The 19619-nt window shown below is 39.8% G+C and overlaps 1 protein-coding gene across 8 annotated transcripts in view; it reads left to right on the forward strand.

Moving 5' to 3' along the window:
- The window catches only part of PRKN (parkin RBR E3 ubiquitin protein ligase), a 1364839-nt gene that overhangs the window by 530688 nt on the left and 814532 nt on the right, over positions 1 to 19619 (forward strand). The window contains exon 1 of one of the 8 annotated variants that reach the window (XM_074036785.1): positions 15269 to 15513. The exons of the other annotated variants lie outside the window; for them this stretch is intronic. The gene's annotated coding sequence lies outside the window, so the exon portion shown is untranslated. Of the gene's footprint in view, positions 1 to 15268; positions 15514 to 19619 lie in introns of those variants that run through there. 8 annotated transcript variants of the gene reach the window in all.

Raw genomic sequence — 19619 nt, forward strand, 5'->3', positions numbered from 1 at the left:
GAATTTATTCAAATATTTTGATTGTATTCTGTATCTGATTTGATTATTCTCAAAATAGTCAATATTTTCTTAGCAGATTTTAATGAGTGATCAGTTTGTTGAAAGTTATGAAATATAAGTGAATTCATCTTCTTAAGAAGGTTTTCTTCTTTAATATACTTTTACATCTATTATTATAAATATAACCTAAACTTCATAATTCCATATGGGAACTCTTGGCTTATACCGATTTCTTTCTAAACTCTATTTTAGTTATTTTCTGTTCCTCCAGATTTAAAAAACATTTTCCAAATCATTTTCTTTGTTTGTCGATTTACCAAAAATATGTTTCTTGTAATCAGTTTTTTAGGATCTTCTATATTCTATATTGAATTTCAAGGACTTTTCGGGTTATAGGTGAACACCTCTTCTCTTCCTAGGAGCACTTTAGGGATGTTCATCGTTTTTGCCCCTGCTGCCTTCCGCAGCAGCTCCATGGAGTTGCACACTGAGGGGCCGGGAGGAGACCTGAAGAGCTCAGGACACCAAAGACCATACTGTGCAGTTCATAAATTTTAGAACTTTTGAGTAAATGATTAGGTAAGTTGGCCAGCTGGTGAATCAGCCTTTGGTGAATGGATTTTCAGCAGCCTTCCTAGAACCAACTCCTACAGATGGCCAGAGGACACACATGCATGGGTCACAAAAGCTTCATTTGCTCAAAGACGCTAGTTTTTAGGAAAGCATCAGATCATTGGAATGGCTCTCAAAGGTTCCTCCAATGTTTAACTGAGGGTCTCGCGGAGCAGGGGCATAGATAAGAGAAGAAGAGGATGGAGGGGATAAAAGAGTTCAGGGAAGGGTGAGAGCCGAAGGTGGACCAAATAAGTATTTTATCAAAGTCTGCGTGGGGACCTGGACAAAAGCCAGAGTGATGCACATTCAGCTTTGGCAAAGAGAGAAAAACCCAGCATTGATCTGAAATAAGTAAAATGCTATCTAGCTGAGCTCCAGGCACTTTTAGCCAATTCATTGTTACTCTTCTGTATCACAGAAATGCTTACGTTGAGAGCCTTTGTCCTATGCCTAATATTTTAGAATGAAAATTTTATTTATCACATGTTATTCATTGGGATGATTTCAATTAATTAAAGTCTAGAGAAATGTGGGTCAATGTTGGTAATTCATTGACTTTTTAATCCAGCTATTTATTTTCATCCAGATCACAGCAGTGGTAGCCTTTCACTGCTTCTTTATATAGAGATCCCTCTGTAATAGTAACTGATTTTTTGTTTGTTTGTTTGGTAATGATTTTACTTACTACTCTTTAAGAAAAAGGGAGAGAGAAAAAGAAGTCAGTCTTGCAGACGCAAGTTCCCCGAGTTTACCTTTAGAATGCTCAGAAGCTCAGCATCATGAGGTCCCTGGAGAGATGAGAACATACCAGATGTCGCTTTGCATTTTGTTGTGTAGAGTGTCTCACTGTTTTTACTTTGATACCCAGCCATGCTCTTGACCCATCCTGCTAGTTTAAAATTCTCAAAATTGTGGGCAGGAAGTTAAAAGCATGTTATTCTGAAAAAGTTTGTGTATATATTTTAAAACATGTTATTTATTGCATTACTTCCAAAGTACATGGATTTGTTGTATGTATACAAGGAGTGACTACTATTATAGTGAGAACCTGTTTCTACAAAAAATAAAAACATTAGCTGGGCATGGTAGCATGTGCCTGTATCCCAGCTACTTGGGAGACTTAGGCAGGTGGGTCCATTGAGCCTGGGAAGTCAAGGGTGCAATGAGTCATAATTATGCCACCACATTCCAGCCTGAGGGACAGAGTGAGACCCTGTCTTAAAAAAGAAAAAATCCTGTAATTTATTGAATGCTTACCATAAGTCATAAAATCTGAGCTAAGCTCAGACTTTACCTAAATATTTAATTGTTATGATATTTGTATAGTACTTTTTCTAATTTCACATATGCATATCATTATGGCAATGAGGTACACCAAGCCAATATTACTTACTTTTTATGTAAAAGATATTAAAAGTTTTTCAAAGTTTGTCAGTTAGTAGTGACATGCAGTCATTAATTTAGATAATTGGAAATTGGTTAAGCGATCTACAATTTTATTCATTGTGCAGGATGATACATTTTAAAAATATTTATAAGAGAAATATTTCTTGACACTACATAGAAGAGTTTGAGAAAAGTCAACCTAAAATATCTACAAAGCATAAAAGAAAAAATAAGGTTCTCTAAAGAAAGTTTTTCATATGTCTTATTATTTCATTTTACGTTACAGTTACATATATGTATCATGTTTAAAAACTGGGTTTTATTGGTTCATGATACTGTCTCCTGCAGTGATCAGGCACTCATATAGCAGGTAAACCCATCAGGACATTCTTGTTGACTCACGCACTGACAGGGCTGTTTCTAGCTTTACTAGCCACTGTCCTTCACGGCATAGAACAGAGCATCAAGGCATCAATTCTGTGTGCAAGCAGGATTACAATGGGAATAGCAGTGCCCGTCTCTTCTATATAAAAGAGAGAATTCTGGCTGGGCGCAGTGGCTCACACCTGTAATCTCAGCACTTTGGGAGGCTGAGGTGCGTGGATCACTTGAGGTCGAGTTCACCAACATGGTGAAACCCCGTCTCTACTAAAAAAAATTAGCTGGCTGTGGTGGCATGTGCCTTTAATCCCAGCTACTCAGGAGACTGAGGCAGGAGAATCACTTGAACCCAGAAGGCAGAGGTTTCAGTGAGCCAAGGTTGCGTTATTGCACTCCAGCCTGGGCGACAGAGTGAGGCTCCATCTCAAAAATAAATACATACATAAAAATAACCAAAATAAAAAAGATAATTCTTAGAATCCTCCTAGTAGGCCTCTCCTTACATCTCATCATTTATCACTGGGCTGTATGGCCAGTGATAATAACAAAGCATGTTGACAAGCAAGTGTTTGCTAAATGGAAAGATTTGCCATGTTTGGCTTAGACCAATCCTATTTCATACCCTAGTCTGGGCCCATTCCATCTCCAATAAAAATCGGATTCCTATGAACAAGGATAGAGGGTGAGAAGCACATTGGGTTGGCAATGATCAGTCACTATCACATTTGTAATGCATCACCATTTTAGACCACTTTCCTGAACTCATCAGTTTCTTGCCTGCCTGAAAACCCTGCTGTTCTAAGCCCTATTTGTATCACTCTGCCTGTACTAGAGTCTTGGCTAGCCTTGAAACTGTTTTTGTGTGTGAAATGCTACTTTTTTCCAGTGCCTGTTTCTACGCATAGATGTATCTCCCTGATTCTCTGCAGACGTATTATCCATTTGACCACTTAGAAGCTTTATCAAGACTTGTAGAAGCGAAAAAATAGATCTGTAGGGCAGTGGGTTAATTTATGCGCTTAAGAAGTGAATGGCTCAAAAATCTCACTGGGGAAACAGAATTTAGTAGCCTTTTCTACCTACATAGTAGATCCTTTGTTGATGCTTTATAAGAAACAAATATCTTATCTTACAGTGATAAAATGTGTGGGGCAGGGGAGTCTCCTTGAAAACACTGCTTCAGAATGAGGCAAGCCAGTACAGACCAGTACTGTGGTATGGGTTTGCATTATGAATATATGCATGCATGCTCTTCTATCTGGGAATATCCAGCTACCTGCATAAATGCATCATTAAAGCCGGGTGGGAAATGGAGAGGTTAATTGACTTTACTTGGGTCACCCAGTGAGAAAGAAACCAAACTGAGAGTTAAGTCTGGGGAACTTGAGCTTAGATTCTTGCTGAAAGCACTCACATCGAGTCACATTAGTTTTCTTATAAGGTTGAGGGAGAGTTGACACTTACTCTGCAGGCTTTTCCTGAAAAGAGCAAAATTCACTGGACTCTCTAAAGTGGGGATTAAGATTCTAGAACTGGATAAGAAGTGAAACATGGAGTGTTACCTTGCTGAAGAGAAAATGGAAGAGTATTGGCGTACTTGGAAAAACGAAATTATGAAAATTAAAAGGGAAACGCTCATAGAATATGATTTGCAAAGTGACTAGTTAGCCACGTGGGTTTGTTGTAGGGAACCATACTCATTGATGCCAGAGTCTATGGCATGCACTGGGCATGGTCCACCTGTACCTCTGAGTATGATTAAAACACTTCAGTGATTTTTTTAGTATGATTGAACTATGGGTCCTCACAGCTAGTTTCAAAAAATGATACTTCTGTCTAGTTTCAGAATGACCCTAATTTTTTTAATGTGTTATGAATCTTCAGTTGTGCATACAGAATTTCATATTAATTTAGAATGCCATGCTAATAAGTGTACACTCAGAGATGGCCATAATTTAAGGCTAGCAGTAGCATCTCATGGACACATGAACTCTCCTCTCCCATAATGTGCTACAAACAAATGAGAACCCTGCTCTGTGTCTTTGTCTCTGAATAGGATATTTTTATTTAAAGTAGTTTAGATAAAGGACAGTCTAAACCAATATGACATAATCTATACATTGTTCAATGTTATAAAAATATAAACTTTGCATAAACAGATAGACTTCACAAAATAAATGCAGTGTGTCCAAAAAATTAAGTCTTTATGATTTGGGTCCCCCGGTACTGGGCTCCCTTATTAAATTCATTTCCTTGGGGCAGGGAGCATACTTTGGTGCTTAGCATAGTGCCTGCTACATAGTAGATGTTTAAGATGTTTCATGAAGTAAATGAATGGTATGCCAAGGTATACAATAACTATGATAATGAATGATATCATAGTCATTGTATACCTTGGCCTCTCCATAATCTTAGAATAGGAATCAACTTTGCAGTCATCTAACTCAATTCCATCCTATATAAGAGAATTACTCTTATATGCTTGGTTTTTAGTCATCTGAGTTTTGATAGAGCACATTGAGTAAAAGAATAATCATTGCTTTTCACAAAACTGTTTTCATTGTTAAAGAACTTGAAAGTTATCTGACCTAAATCTGTTTCCACCCATAACTTCTGGTTTTCTTCTTTAAAAAAAAAATGAAATCTAAGGAACGTTCAATCTGTAGGCTCTTCAAATGTTTAAAGCAACTACAATGATTTACTTCCTAGGGCTTTCCTTGTGTACTAAACTTATGACCCAAGCATAAAAAAGGGACAGAGTAGTCTCCCGCTTCAAAGAAGTTTTCTTTTCTAAGAACAGCTTTGGAGCCACGAAAGGTATGGCAAGACTATGAAAGAAGATCTTGAAATTAGAATGTGCATGTGCTCTGAAGTAGGACCAGGAGATTGCTGTTGGAACATAGATATGGCCTATGTGGACACTGATCCAGGATTGATTGTAGAGAGGGAAAAGGCAGTACGTATGCAGGGCGTTCTTTGTGGAATGGTGCTGGTGTTCAGGTTGGAGAATGAAGAGGCAGGGTTGGAAATGGCCATTCAGAGTCAGCAGGTATGGTGGCCGCTGTGTCAGGCACTGAGCTTATCACCAGGGTTCCTCACAGTGGGATGTGTTGAGCCCCTGGAAATTTCATGCCTACTGGTGATTTTTGTAAAGCAGCTCCCGGTGTGTCTGTATGCTGATAAAGACATACCCGAGACTGGGCAATTTACAAAAGAAAGAGGTATATTGGAATTACAGTTCCACGTGACTGGGGAGGCCTCACACTCATGGTGGAAGGTGATAGGCACAAAAAGGAGCAAGTCATGTCTTACGTGGATGGCGGCATGCAAAAGGAGTGTGTGCAGGGAGCTCCTCTTTTTAAAGTAACCAGATCACATGAGACTCATTCACTATCATGAGAATAGTGCAGGAAAGACCCGCCCCCATAATTCAGGCTCCTACACTGGGTTCCTCTTATGACACGTGGGAATGGTGGGAGTTACAATTTAAGATGAGATTTGGGTGGGGACACAGCCAAACCACATTAATGTCCAAAACAAACCTTTTATAGCTTCAACTGCGTGACCCATCACGCTGTATCTGGAGGTGGTTCGTTTTACTGAGCATTCTTTTATCTCCTCTAAAGGAGTTTCCATGTCCTCTTGGCAGTCAGCATTTTTGTTGAGGCCATGGATGCTGCTGACACATTCTTTGGTAAATGTCATGTTATATTAATAGATTTTCTCCCAGGGCCAAATGGATAACTTTAAGTTTCAAATACAGCTTTATTTCAGTAGATAGTAGTGTCCAGTCTCTTGAAAACAACCAACTACACAAATAAAAAGCTTGCCATGTACTCCTGCTGGGCCTGCATTAGCCTGGGCACTTGCTGGAGGGGTGATGTATATTGGGGTGGGGAGCATCCTCTGTCCTTCCCCACCTTGAGCTTCTCTCCCGTGCTGCCATTTTGCTCTCTTCTATTTCTGATGCCTCGGTGTTGAAGCACAATTTAGGAGCTTAGCAAGAGGGCACGGGAAAGTTCTAACTCAGCTGACACTGTCATGGGATATGTTTAAGCCATCAGGTGTAAGAAGTGTGAAAAGCAGATTTTATCTCATTGGCTCCTGTACAAGTTGTTTAGAGGTCACCAGAGGAAATGTCAGCTTCAACTCCAAGCATATACTGATGTTCCTCCTCCAGTGATCACTTCTTTCTCAGCTGCTGGTTTTTCACTGTTATCCACCCGGATTTTCTCTATTGGAGTCTCCTTGGTCTTCCAGGACGTCTTGGGTAGAAGCTAAAGTGGTTTCGGTGTGGCTCTTTTTCGTTTTCCATATGGCATTCTCATACATATTTGGTTTTAGCAAACTCCGGGATCACAGACTAAACCCAATATAACTGTACCAACAAAGTAGCTAGCCTTTAACACCATCAAGTGGGACTCAGCTCAGACCTGAACTCACTCTCTGTATTAGTCTGTTCTCGCCTTACTATAAAGAAGTACCTGACACTGGTTAATTTTCAAAGAAAAAGAGTTTAATTGGCTCATGGTTCTACAGCCTGTACAGGAAGCATAGTGGCTTATGCTTCTGCAGAGACCTCAGGAAACTTCTAGTCATCGCAGAAGGCAAAGGACGTATGAGATGTTTTACCTGGCCAGAGTGAGGAGGATGTGCTGCACACTTTTAAACAAGCAGATCTCGTGAAAACTCACTCACCATCCCAAGAACAGCACCAAAGGGATGGTGCTAAACCATCCAGGAGAAACTGCCTCCAGGATCCAATCACCTCCCACCACGCCCCACCTCCAACACTGGAGATTACAATTGAACATGAGATTTGGGTGGGGATACAGATCCAAATCATATCACTGTTTCTCCTTAACTCTAGAAGAGCCAAGCTCTCTGAGTAGAGTCCTTCCACTGAAGCCCTTTTCTTCCACAAAGAAATCACCTTCAAACATTATCTCCACTCACTCCAACAAACCAATCTCTATAAACACGATGTTCATGAGATGTTTCAAAATAGCCCATGTTTGGAAGAAAAGGATGTACTTTCTGCTCGATTTGGCTTTGAGCCTAAAACTGCTTAAAGAAAAAAAAAAAAAAGTCTGTCAAAAGAATTATGTCAGTGATTTTTAGATCTGTAAATTCGCATATGCAATCAGCACCTCTTTTGGTTTATAGTATCTCTTGTATCTGGTGCTTGAATTGAAACCTCCAGTTTAATATTCTACATCAGCCTTTCATGTGGAGCCTTTCACAGCTGAAAAAGTATTTTCACACACATTGTCTTTATTGATTTGATAACCACATGAATTGGTTAAGGTTGGGATCCTGTGACTATTTTACACCCGAGAAAACTATACAAGGTTCACAGAGAATAAGAGAATTACCAAAGGAACAGTATGAGGTGGGTACTCGAACCACATGTTTTGAAAAAAGTGTAAAGGTTTTCTCATTCTGCTACATTGCCTCTTCTCTTAGCAGGGAGCTAAATATCTTTAGTTGGTACGTCATTATTTTTAACACTACTTGCTCCGTAGAGTCCCTAAGGCATTTAAAATATTTTAAACCTGCAGGATCACTGTCATCTTTTTCTTCTAAGATGTTCTTATATGTTTCTTTGATTTATATTTTGGAGGCTCCATCTTTGTTGAGGCCGTGGATGCTGCTGACACATTCTTTGGTAAATGTCATGTTATAGATGTTCCAGCCATCTATTAAATTCCGTCTCATGGTATCAAGATAATAAGAGCTGAAAATTAGCTGAAATGTGGACCCTTGAAACCACAGAGCTACTGTCATTTAGAGTAAGCTGTTACTAGTTTTTCCTGGAGGGAAAAAGATTTTGAAATCACTTATAATGAAGGATGCAGATAACGCTGGAACCTCTTGACCTGAGCTCTTGTCCTTCCTGTTGTTTTGTTTCCTTCGGCAACATGGAAAACTTTTAATAATGACTTTGTTTACTTTATGTTTAATTTGGAGCAGGGTATTCAGTGGTAAGTTTTTGTTTCGTTTATTTGGAAACCTATGATTTTGAAGAACGGGTGGCAGAAGAGTGAACTGCTTCAAATGTTAGGTTCTATATATTATTCTAATTTATCATTTAGTGGGGAAAAGAAAAGTAAGTTTACCTTGTACAGCTTGAAATTTAGTGGGCATTTGTTTTCAAATGGCTATGCATTGTATTGAACTTGGAAAATGAAGAGGAGTTTAGAAAAAAATATCCATAACATTGGAAAATGTGCTGTGAAATACATAGTTTAGGTGAAATATGTACTAAATAAAATCACAAATCTAGGAAAATATCAATATATATGTTCAGAAGCAGAGCCCAATCCAAGTTTCATAACAATGCCAATTTCGTCTTTATTAGATGAGGCTTTCTTTGTTAAGATTAGTCAGAACAGGCCAGGCGCGGTGGCTCAAGCCTGTAATCCCAGCACTTTGGGAGGCCGAGGCGGGTGGATCACGAGGTCAGGAGATCGAGACTATCCTGGCTAACATGGTGAAACCCCGTCTCTACTAAAAATACAAAAAAAACTAGCCGGGCGTGGTGGCGGGCGCCTGTAGTCTCAGCTACTTGGGAGGCTGAGGCGGGAGAATGGCGTGAACCCGGGAGGCGGAGCTTGCAGTGAGCCGAGATCACGCCACTGCACTCCAGCCTGGGAGACACAGCGAGACTCCGTCTCAAAAAAAAAAAAAAAAAAAAAAAAAAAAAAAAAAAAAAAAAAAAAAAAAAGATTAGTCAGAACAGAAGACCAAGGCAGTCAGTAGCACCCCCCCTTATTTTAAGGTTACAGTTTTATGTATACGAATTTTGAAATAAATGCCTCATTTAGGAGAAAGAAACTCTTATTGTTAAAAAGTGGAGAAAAGTGGTTTACTTTAAATTTCTCAAAGATTTATATACAAAAACTTCTCAATATTGCCCGGCCTACTCCAATCATGCAGATTTCAGAATCTTTAAAGCACATGTGAAATGTGCATCTTTAACTCCAGTGGGGATCAGCAAAAGGGAAGTCAAAGGAGGCTGGATGTGTCAGTCCGTTCTCACGCTGCTATGAAGAAATACCAGAGACTGGGTAATGATAAAGAAAACAGGTTTAATTGACTCACAGTTCCGCATGGCTGGGGAGGTCTCAGGAAACTTACAATCATGGCAGAAGAGGAAGCAGCATGTCCTTCTACACAGGGCAGCAAGAGAGAGAAGAAATGAGAACCACCCAAAGGGGGAAGCCTCCTGTAAAACCATTAGATCTCATGAGAACTTACTCCCTATCATGAGACTAGCATGGGTGGAATCGCCCCCATAATTCAGGGACTCCCACCGAGTCCCTCCCTTGAAACATAGGGATTATGAGAACTAATAATTGGGTGGGGACACAGCCAAACCGTATCAGCGGGGCAAGCCCAAATTTGGAAATATTGGAAGAAATCAAGAGAAAGAGATGACGGTGGATGTTTGTTACGTCACTAGACTCTGCCCTTTTGTGAAGCCTCCTATTAGGCAATCAGTAATTTTTGCTTATTGAATATTGGATTTGGTTGATTAAAATGACACGTAAAGTACAAGATCCTGGATATATGCATTAATTAGCAAAAGTTGATGCAAAGCTGTGCTGTCCAATATGTCAGTCACTAGGCACATATGACTTTTTAAATTTTCATGAATTAAAGGAAATTATATAGTCAGATTATTAGCCACAGTGGCCACATTTCAAGGACTCACTGGGCAGTTGCACCTAGTGGCTGCTGCATTCATTGTACTTTACAAATATAGAGCATACCTGTCAACACAGAAAATTCTCTTAGATAGCACTAGTTCAGAGGATTCTTCCTGGGGCAGTCATGTGCACCTGTTCAGATTTTTAAAAATATTAAGTGTATTTTTCTAAAACTAGCAAGAAAGAGGAGCTGGAAAAAAGTTACTTGGCTATTGCAGAACTGGGGTGTATGGTAGGGACGGGGGGGCAGCATACTACAGCAATTCAAGTGTTAGCAAAGTTTTATGGTTACTGAGCCCAAAGCTTAGAAATGAGACAGGCCTTGCCTTGGTCATGCAGCCAGCAGTGATAGATCAGATCTGGGACCAGGACCAAGGTTGTTAGCTTCCCAACTTATGATTTTATCACCATATTGAATTCCTTCCAAGACGTATACTTTGGCATATAATTTTGGAGCCAGAAATATTTGATTTTTATAAGACAGAGAGGCTTTCAGTCTTTCCCACCCTATACCAAGACAGGAGGCGAGGTGACTTTCTTACACAGAGAAACCCACTTCCTAGGCTGCCATCTGTCGAGGACGTCTCCCTCACCTTCTCATCCTCAGAGTGGGTCAGCGAGGAGGCCCACCAGAAGATGATGATGGCCGTGAAACAGCTCCATGTGGCCTATGTGAGTTCTGTGTCAGTAGCAGCTGTGTCTCAGATCACTTTGGGCTGCAGTCTGGGTTCTGCAGCAGAAGAAGCCCCAATGCCTTACATGTCTCCTTAGGACCTCCTTTGTTCTCCATCCTCTTACATCTTCCCCATCTGAATAGCAGCCACCTTCCAATGCATGTGGTTCTTAATGTGAGAACACACGGGGCCTCCCGACATTTAAATGCTGAAGGAAGCACCATGCTTCTGGACAGGAATTTATCTGCTTGAGACCACATGGTTATGGAAAATGTTATTTTGTCAATGAAATGCAAATATACATTAACCAAATATCCTTACATTTATAGAAATTCTTTTTTATAATTATTTCTTCAAGTCGGCAGAAAAGCACCAAAACAAACAACAAAACAAACAAACAAACAAAAAAGAAAGTTGTCAGAAATGACCCAATAAAGTAGGTGAAAAGTAGTTTTTACAAAACTTTAGTTTACTTGAACGTTTCAAATAATACAATAGTTGTTTAGTTGAAGGTTAAATTTAAGATAAATTTAAGACAATGTGACACAAAGATACAAAAATGAGCATATGCTGTTAGAATAATGGTGCCAATAGACTTGCTCTAAGCAGGCTTGCCACAGAACATCAATTTGTTAAAAGGGTAATATCTGCAAATTACAATAAAGTAAAAGTGCAATAAAATGAGGTATGCCCACACACGTTTTAATAAGAGAAAAATTCCCGTGTACTCCTGTGAGGATGCTGGGATGAGCCCATGGGAGCTGGCTGAGTGGTAATAACTTGCCATCCCATGTTTCACACTGAAGTGTTAGATTTGGATCATGTTTGGATGCCTGCACACCCTCCTGACACGCAATGATGTTTTCGCAGGTGGTTCTTCACTGTCCCGTATCAGTAGACTCCCAGTAGATCCACCCTGCCCAGTCCTATAGACAGGCTTCAGCATGCCTGCAACTAGAGCTGGTGCCACTTGTCCTCAGGCTGAGACACTGTTACATGTAATATAAAATTCTATTATATTTTATAAGTCTGTGTTCAATACCTCTGAATACAGCATTTCTCCTCAAGTTTACGCCCATTCTAAATGTAAACGCAGATTGAATCATGATTTGAAGTGTAGTGTTTCATCTCCAGGCAACATCTGTGTTTAATGACTAGAGTGTAGTGTATTTGGAACCATCAAAAAGAGGACTAGTACAGCACTAATACAGCAAATAACAACTCCAATCCCTGTCCTTGTCCGGGGTAGAAACTGGTGGATGCAAAGTTAAGTGTGTAAAAAGAACACACTTTGCATGCAATTCCTTTCTTTCTCTACACATTATTTGTGAGATTGCAATACAAAAGAAAATACGCCAGGAACTCAGATCACTGAGAATGTTTGTACACATTCTAGGATTAATGTCTCACCAATATCTGACTCACTATCAAACAGAGAATGGATTTCCTGTTTTTGATAAGGTAACCAAGTTCCTCTTCCTAAATGTGTGACCTTCGGCAAGATCCTTAACCTTTTGGAACCTCTTTTCTTATCCTCAACTTCTACCCCTAAATCTGAGTGTGTCTGTGCACTTTTCTCTTGGGCAGGGATAGTTGGAAGCTGATAAGCAATGCTGGAATAAATAATCAAATGCACATTAAGCAATTTACTCAGGACCTGGTTCCTACTTAGTGATTCCTACTTACGATTCTTAGTTTCTTTCCCTGATTCTCCCTATGTTTCTCTTTGTGGTTGCTGTCATTGTTATTTTGTGTCTCAGATGTACCATGTTGGGTTCCATGGTTCTTGTACAACACAGTGTCAATATTTGTCCAAGCCTGACCCTCTGTATGTGTTTATTTCTCTTTCTTTCTTCATCTTCTGATTATCTTCCCTTGCCCCGTTAAATTCAAAAAGGATTTAATACCTACTATGTGTGAAAATCTATTATCTGAAGTAGAAGCTGTAAGTGACTCCGAGCCAATATGACCATCATCCTTCTTCAGCTCACCTGCCGATGTTGGTAACACGAAGCACCCACTTGTATTCTTTGGTTTCAGTATCAGAAATAGCAAAGAAATAAGCCAATGCTTTGTGTGATTTATGTAGGTATTCCCACTTACCTTTGCTATGCTTGCTGGAAAGCTCAGAAACAGGTGGGTGTCTTGCCTCTAGCAAGCACATAAAACTTCGGGGACTGACCTGGGACTGGAACATCACCCGCGACTGGGTCAACATATGCTACCCTTCTGTTCCTTGGTCAGCCCCCTCCTCTCCACAGATATCTTCACTTGTTTGTGTTGTTATGGGCTGTTTCGTGTTCTTTCTGAATCGAACATGGTGTAAAGGAACCAGTAAGCTTACAAATGTTGCAGGGATGCATTGTGTAAACACATTTTCACCTGAGAATGAGGCCGATCCAGTTTAAACTAGAATCATGTTGTTTGGATTTTGCCTGTTCCCTTTGTCCTCTTTGGTGTCTACTGTCTCTGGACTAGTTGGGGCTGTTGTGCTGTCCAGTTAATATACAGGGATGTATTTAGGTGCTCACTCATTCAGATACAGGAGGGAGGGGAGCCCACCGTTCCCTGTTGTATAACACACTTGATTGTATGCACCATAAAGCCTACTTGAAATTTAATTAGCCTATGTGTGTATTGGTTAACTCAGTTCCCTTGCCATGAAAATTTGAAAACTACTCGATTGAAACAAAATGAACAGACAACGTATCATTCAGTCAATGTGGGGAAGGGAGAAGTATGAAAAAGGAGGAGAAAACTTTCATTTGGGATTGTCACATTATCACAACAGACAGCTCTTAAGCTTGTCCTGTGGGCCGACAATTCTTTTTGGTGGGATTTAAATAAGGTTCTTGGTAGATGTTTGAAGATACTGTAAACACATTTCACATATCACGTGTATCACAAAGGCCCCCAGCTGTGGCATGTAGCACACATTTCTAGGATGTAGACTTTGCTACACACAAACACACACACACGGTAATAAGATAAGAAAAAGCACTGTCCCCTTACTACAATTTTTCTGTCAAAGGGAAAAAAATGGGAAGAGGAGGCAAACACTAAATACAGATATTTAAGTTTCACACGTTCAGGCTCTATCTGTTTGCTACTTGGTAGTGTTTAAAATGTTCAAAAGCTGAGAGGAGGAGGAGGAAGCCTTTCCCCTTGGCACATACATAAGCTCATGAATTGAGCCAGTGGCAACTCTAGAAAACTAAGTAGGTAGTGAGTGACTTTGGCAGGTGATGCTTTTCTTGGTTGTTACCACATATAGTAAGGGGCATAAACCTTCACTGTGCAACTTGATGCCATTCCTACCTACACACATGTATACGTTCCTCTAGACAGACTTTTAGACCTTTTCCAGAAAGTTCCCTCATGCCACCTCCAACTCAGTTACCTACACTTTTCAACTGACCAGAGGGATGGGTTCTGCAGCAGGCTAGAGGGGAAGGCCCCACGAACTGGGGTCAGAGGAAGTGAGGAAACTCAGCAGCTGCCAGTGGCTCTGCAGTCAGGAGAGCCACAGTGCAAATTGCAGTGTCCAAAACCAGGTGGAGCCCCGGCAGTCCATCTGCCATGGCACAGAGATGCTGGACCGTCTCCTCAGGTGGACACAGCATGGTTCGGGCTGATGATCAAAGACGAAAAACAACTGGCACAGGTTCCTAAGAAATTTGGCCAGCAGAGAAATATAGGTTCAAATGGAACATGTGCAGTATCCACAGAGCTGCAGGCCCAGTTTTCAAAATGCAATTAAGATTGAAGAAAGGCCAGGCACAGTGGTTCACACCTGTAATCCCAGCACTTCGAGAGGCCAAGGCAGGAGCATCGCTTGAAGCCAGAAGTTTGAGACCAGCCTGGGACGCAGTGAGACTCCATCTCTACAAAAAAAGTTTAAAAATTAGCCAGGCATGTGGCGTGGTGACACACACCTGTAGTCCCAGCTACTCAAGACGCGAAGGTGGGAGGATCGCTTGAGGCCCGGAGTTTGAGGCTGCTGCGAGCCATGACCGCACTACTTGCACTCAGCCTCAGTGACAGATGGAGAGCCCTTGACTCAGAGCAAACAAGCAAACAAGCAAAAACACTGATGAGGAAGAGATGATGCAATTCAGTGAAATCAAACACCTATTTATCGGAAATAGAACTGTTTCTGTGAAAGTCCTCTCTGCAGTAAGGGTTTGATAATCCACCATTAACATTTTACAGATGACCCACAAAAATAATTCAGCTACAGGTTCTTTCCCAGGAGCCTAGAGGAGGCAGCGACTCTATTTCTAAAAGTCCTACCTAGTGGCTTCACAGAAACTTTTTGATCTTCTGGCTAAAGGGACTCCGAGCCTGTCTGTGTTAAAGAATGCCTCCTTAGCCTAGCAGGGAAAATATGATCTCCAAATAGAATCCTAATCACATCTTTTCCTGGTGGTTAATGGCATTTCAGAGCTTGGTAGGCATGCCACCTAGTGTTCTCATTCAAGAGGCTTGGCCACTTTCAAAGAGAAATGAAGGACACCCACACATCCAGAAGCACTGACGATGGCTTTGGGCCTGTGCTGCGGAGTGAGTCAGAGGGACACGGCTGCAGCTTGTTCTATGGCTCTTTATTTAATTTTTTAATCTGGCAGCTGCCACTGAGATTCAAATGTCCCAGTGCAAAGCACTCTCTTTAATTTGTTTTCTGTATTCATTGTACAGACAAACTTCTGCCGTCTTTGTTGTATTCTTGGTCGGAAGGCACAAAGGTAACGTGCTTTGCTTTTATTTTTTGCTTAATTATATCAAAGTTCTTTTAAATGATAGGCATTAGTAATTGTTCTTTCTCTTTTTTTGACACACACCTGGTAGAAGCACTATGTTATTTTGATAGAATATTTTTAAATGAGAAAAATAAGGCATAGTTACACCAGTGCCTTTTAGCAATGAAAGTAGCTTTCAAATTAAATTTTATACGGTAAATAATGCAATACATTCTCATTATGTAACACTTAACCGATATGAAAAAGGTGAGGTAGAAACCGCTGATACAACCATTGCTAACCATTTTAGTGAAAATCCTCTCTGATATCTCTGGCATGCATTCACACTCACACATAGAAATAAGTTTTTTTCTTTTTTCTTCTGAATGTGTTTCACTTAATCATTTATAGCCATTCTCTCAAAGTTAATTTTTATAGTTCTATTTTGAAAATTTTTTTATTACTGCATAATATTCTATGCTCTGCTGCAATGGCTTTGATTTAAACATTTTCCTATTGATTTGTTACTGACATTTCTAGATTTTGGTGTGAGCGTCTGTGTATGTGTGTCTGTGTGTGACTATATACGGCAATCCAATGAATAGGGGTATACATATTTACATGCATTTATTTATTTTTGTGTGTGTGAGTAAAATATTTATCCTTATACTTACTTCCTTAATTTCAGGCTGTAACAATTCACACTTTTGCTTTTATTTTATGAAAGGACTCCTTTTCCCAGAAGAAAAAAAAAAAAAAAAGAATTTCATTGTGTTCGGAGTCTGATTAGCCAAAACAAATTATTCTTGTAACTTAAATTTTGTTTCATCTGTTTATTGAGCGTTTCTCTCTACTCCCATACATTAGGCAGGGTTTTCAAATCACAGTATAAGCCGTATTTATGGCAGATAGTAACCTTTTCTCTACTGTAGGAGTTGCATGTATATTGTTCCAGTCGATCAGTTTCTAATGTCTGTTGTTTTTTATGATATCATCATATACAAATATTTCATGTAGTCACCTGTCGATTATCAAGGTCTCCCCAGACTCTTTTACTACATTTAAAACTTTCAATTGGCCTGAAATTTCCTTTTGTATGTGGTGTGCTGAATAGATGGCCTTCTGTGACATTACCATTTATTAAACAATCCTTTCTCCCAACATGTCAGAATATCAGCTGGGCCAAAAGGAAGTAAAATATATTCCAAGATTTACTTATGGGTCCTCTATTATTCGGTATTATCCATGAGGAGGTGTGGCTCTTTATACTATTTGGAGTCTAGTGACTACATAGTTCTTCCAGTGCATGAAAACACTAGCCTAGCCTCAGGCCACTCAACTTCTTCATAATTTTCTTGGCTCTTCAGGGATGTGTATTCTTTATTAGATTATTCATCTAATTCCACCCGTCTCCAAACCATAATAGGTCCCTCTGCTGGTACTTTTATAGGACTTTAAGGCTTAGTCATGTGCCCCAAGCTCCCTCTGCTTAGCAGGTAAGAGTTGAATATTTAATTGAGAGCGAAGGGCGGCACAGATATGTTCTAACTACCATATTGCCAGAGGATCTTTTCTACAACTAATTATAAAACAATCCATAGTCTACCTGTAAAATTAAAACATTGAGCAGATTTTCTGTCAATGACGACTACATGGTAGAGAGCACTCACAGCCTGGCTTCTCAAAGAGCCTTTATATGGAGAATTCATGGAGATGGGGCAGCACAGATATCTATTGACACTGGATGTCAGACCACAGCCCTTAGACTGCAGGACATTTACATTGCATCATCAGAGGAGCACCAGTCCCTTCCTTAGGATAAACAGAAGCAGGGGTCCAAGTCTTGCTATTCTAGCAGTATGTCCTGTGGACCAGTTGCCCACCACCCTGACACCCCACTTCTACTTTCTCTATCAAGTGGTGGCCTTCTGCACTAAGCAGACAGATCCTCTGTAGCTCTGTAGGTCATACATTACCTGTATGCCGACCTGTACATGGAAGAAATCCACCAGTACAGCTTTATTGCATATACTATCATGGAAGAATTTTGACAATAGAATATGAGACTAGGGTTCTTTCGTTTGATTTGTTTTTAGCTATGATTGCCAAGGAATTGTCTTATAATAATCCAATGAATAGGGGTATACATATTTATATGCATTTATTTATTTTTTGGTGTGTTGCATAATTATATCCTATAGCTATTCACAACATCTTCATAAAGTACCTACTATGTGCCAGACCAGTGTTGTAGGTGGTGCTGGGAATACAACAGATACAAAAGGCAATAAACAAAAAGCACCTTCTCCCCGGCTCAGTTTTCTTTTCTCTTTCCTTTTGTTTCTCAAACTGTGTTTTAAAAAGTTATGTGATTCAAGCATTTTAATTTGGTCTGAGTCTTCCTGCTCCATGACCTCTGGGATAGCGTGCCTGCAGGGAGACTTGGAGGCTCCCATCCTACCAAGGTGATGTCCCACATGATGGATAAGATAGCCAGAGTTGGTTTCTGCTGCTTGCAAATGTAACTGATTAATCAACTTTCAGGCTCAAGTGTAATTAAGTTTGAATTAAACTTACTGTGAAGTCCCTCTTGTCTCTTTAATAGAGCTTCACAGGGTGGAGAAAGACACCGCAATAGGCTGTGTAATTTCCAAGTTACCTAAAAACTCTCAGCATTTCTCTAGCTGTATCACAATATGGTTCTATATTTGAGATGATCCAAAATATTAGACCAGTAATTATCGTTTGGTTTAACTTCAAGTGCCTGCAGTTAGTATTTCTGAACTTGGAAGGACACAATGACTTTCTGCTGGGAAGATTCATTTGTAAAACACCAATTGGATTAGGATGTGTTTCCTGTGAATGGGACTAGTTGTGTGTGAAATGAACAAGAACAAAGAACAAAGGAATGAATACTTGACTAGAGGTGAAAAATAAGAAACATGCCTTGAACAAGGATATAGAATTGATTAGAAGTCTGGTGTGAAGCCAAAATTGATAGTGATCTGGATAAATGATGAGATAAAGCCTTGCTAACTAACCCGAGAAGTGTGATACCTTTAAAATACTGTGTGTTTCATATTATTGGAAGAACCGTATTTTAACTTCAGAGTTAAGGTATGTAGAAATAGAAAAATGCAGGTTAAGTGAAATGAAATGTTTCAGTACAAATTCCTATTTATGTGTGCACTCAGAACTAAGAAGAAGATACTTATGGGTGCATGAGTTTGTGTGGTTGTGGGGGAGGGCAAGGACTTGGGATTCAGCTGACTTTTATTTAGTGTGTGGGCAAATTTTATTTATTTCCTGCATGCTGATGGAAGGGAAGTGTAGAGCAGCCTCGCATCAGCAAATATAAAGATACAAATTTTCTATATGTAGAACTATTTCTTAGAAGAAAATCATTGCTTTGGACAGCCCATCACCTTTCTCAAATGTGTTTTAAATCATACAACTTCAGGAATTCTACCTTTAAACTGCATACAAAATGCACTTAAAAAGTGGATGTAATTTATTTGTCCAGTGATCGCTCATTACATTTTATTCCTTACTGCCCTCTCTCCCTTAACATTTACTCTAAGTTATAAGGATTATGCATAGAGCAGGATATATGGTGGCTCTTGAAAACTGACATGTCAGCACAGATCTATAAACACGTGTTATTCCAAGTACCAAGTACCGTGGACTCCATCTCATAGACTGATGATGACGATGAGAATAGCTAACACCCAGTGAGCATTTGCTCCAGCCAAGCACTCTATACACATTATCTTATTTATTCCTCACAATAACCCTAAAAGTAATATTGCAATTCCATTATAGAGATGAAGAAACTAACTGGTCCAAAGACACAGCTAAGCAGAGCCAGAATTTGAACTCTGGGAGTCATCTCCAGGAGACTGTGGCCCAGTTCCTTCCTTTTTTGACTGGTGTAAGACAAGCATGAGGAAGAGGAAATGAGGGCATCAAATTCACACATTACTTGAAATAGTAAACGTTGTAAGTCAGATTCTCGCTGAGGCCATGACAAAGGAATTTAGTGAGAACGTCTGTTTATTTATTTATTTATTTTAAACAAAGCTGCATCAAAATAGCTACCTGAAAATGTCCAG

Source organism: Macaca fascicularis, chromosome 4 (genome assembly GCF_037993035.2).
Source record: "Macaca fascicularis isolate 582-1 chromosome 4, T2T-MFA8v1.1".
In the NCBI taxonomy this organism is placed as follows: Eukaryota; Metazoa; Chordata; class Mammalia; order Primates; family Cercopithecidae; genus Macaca; species Macaca fascicularis.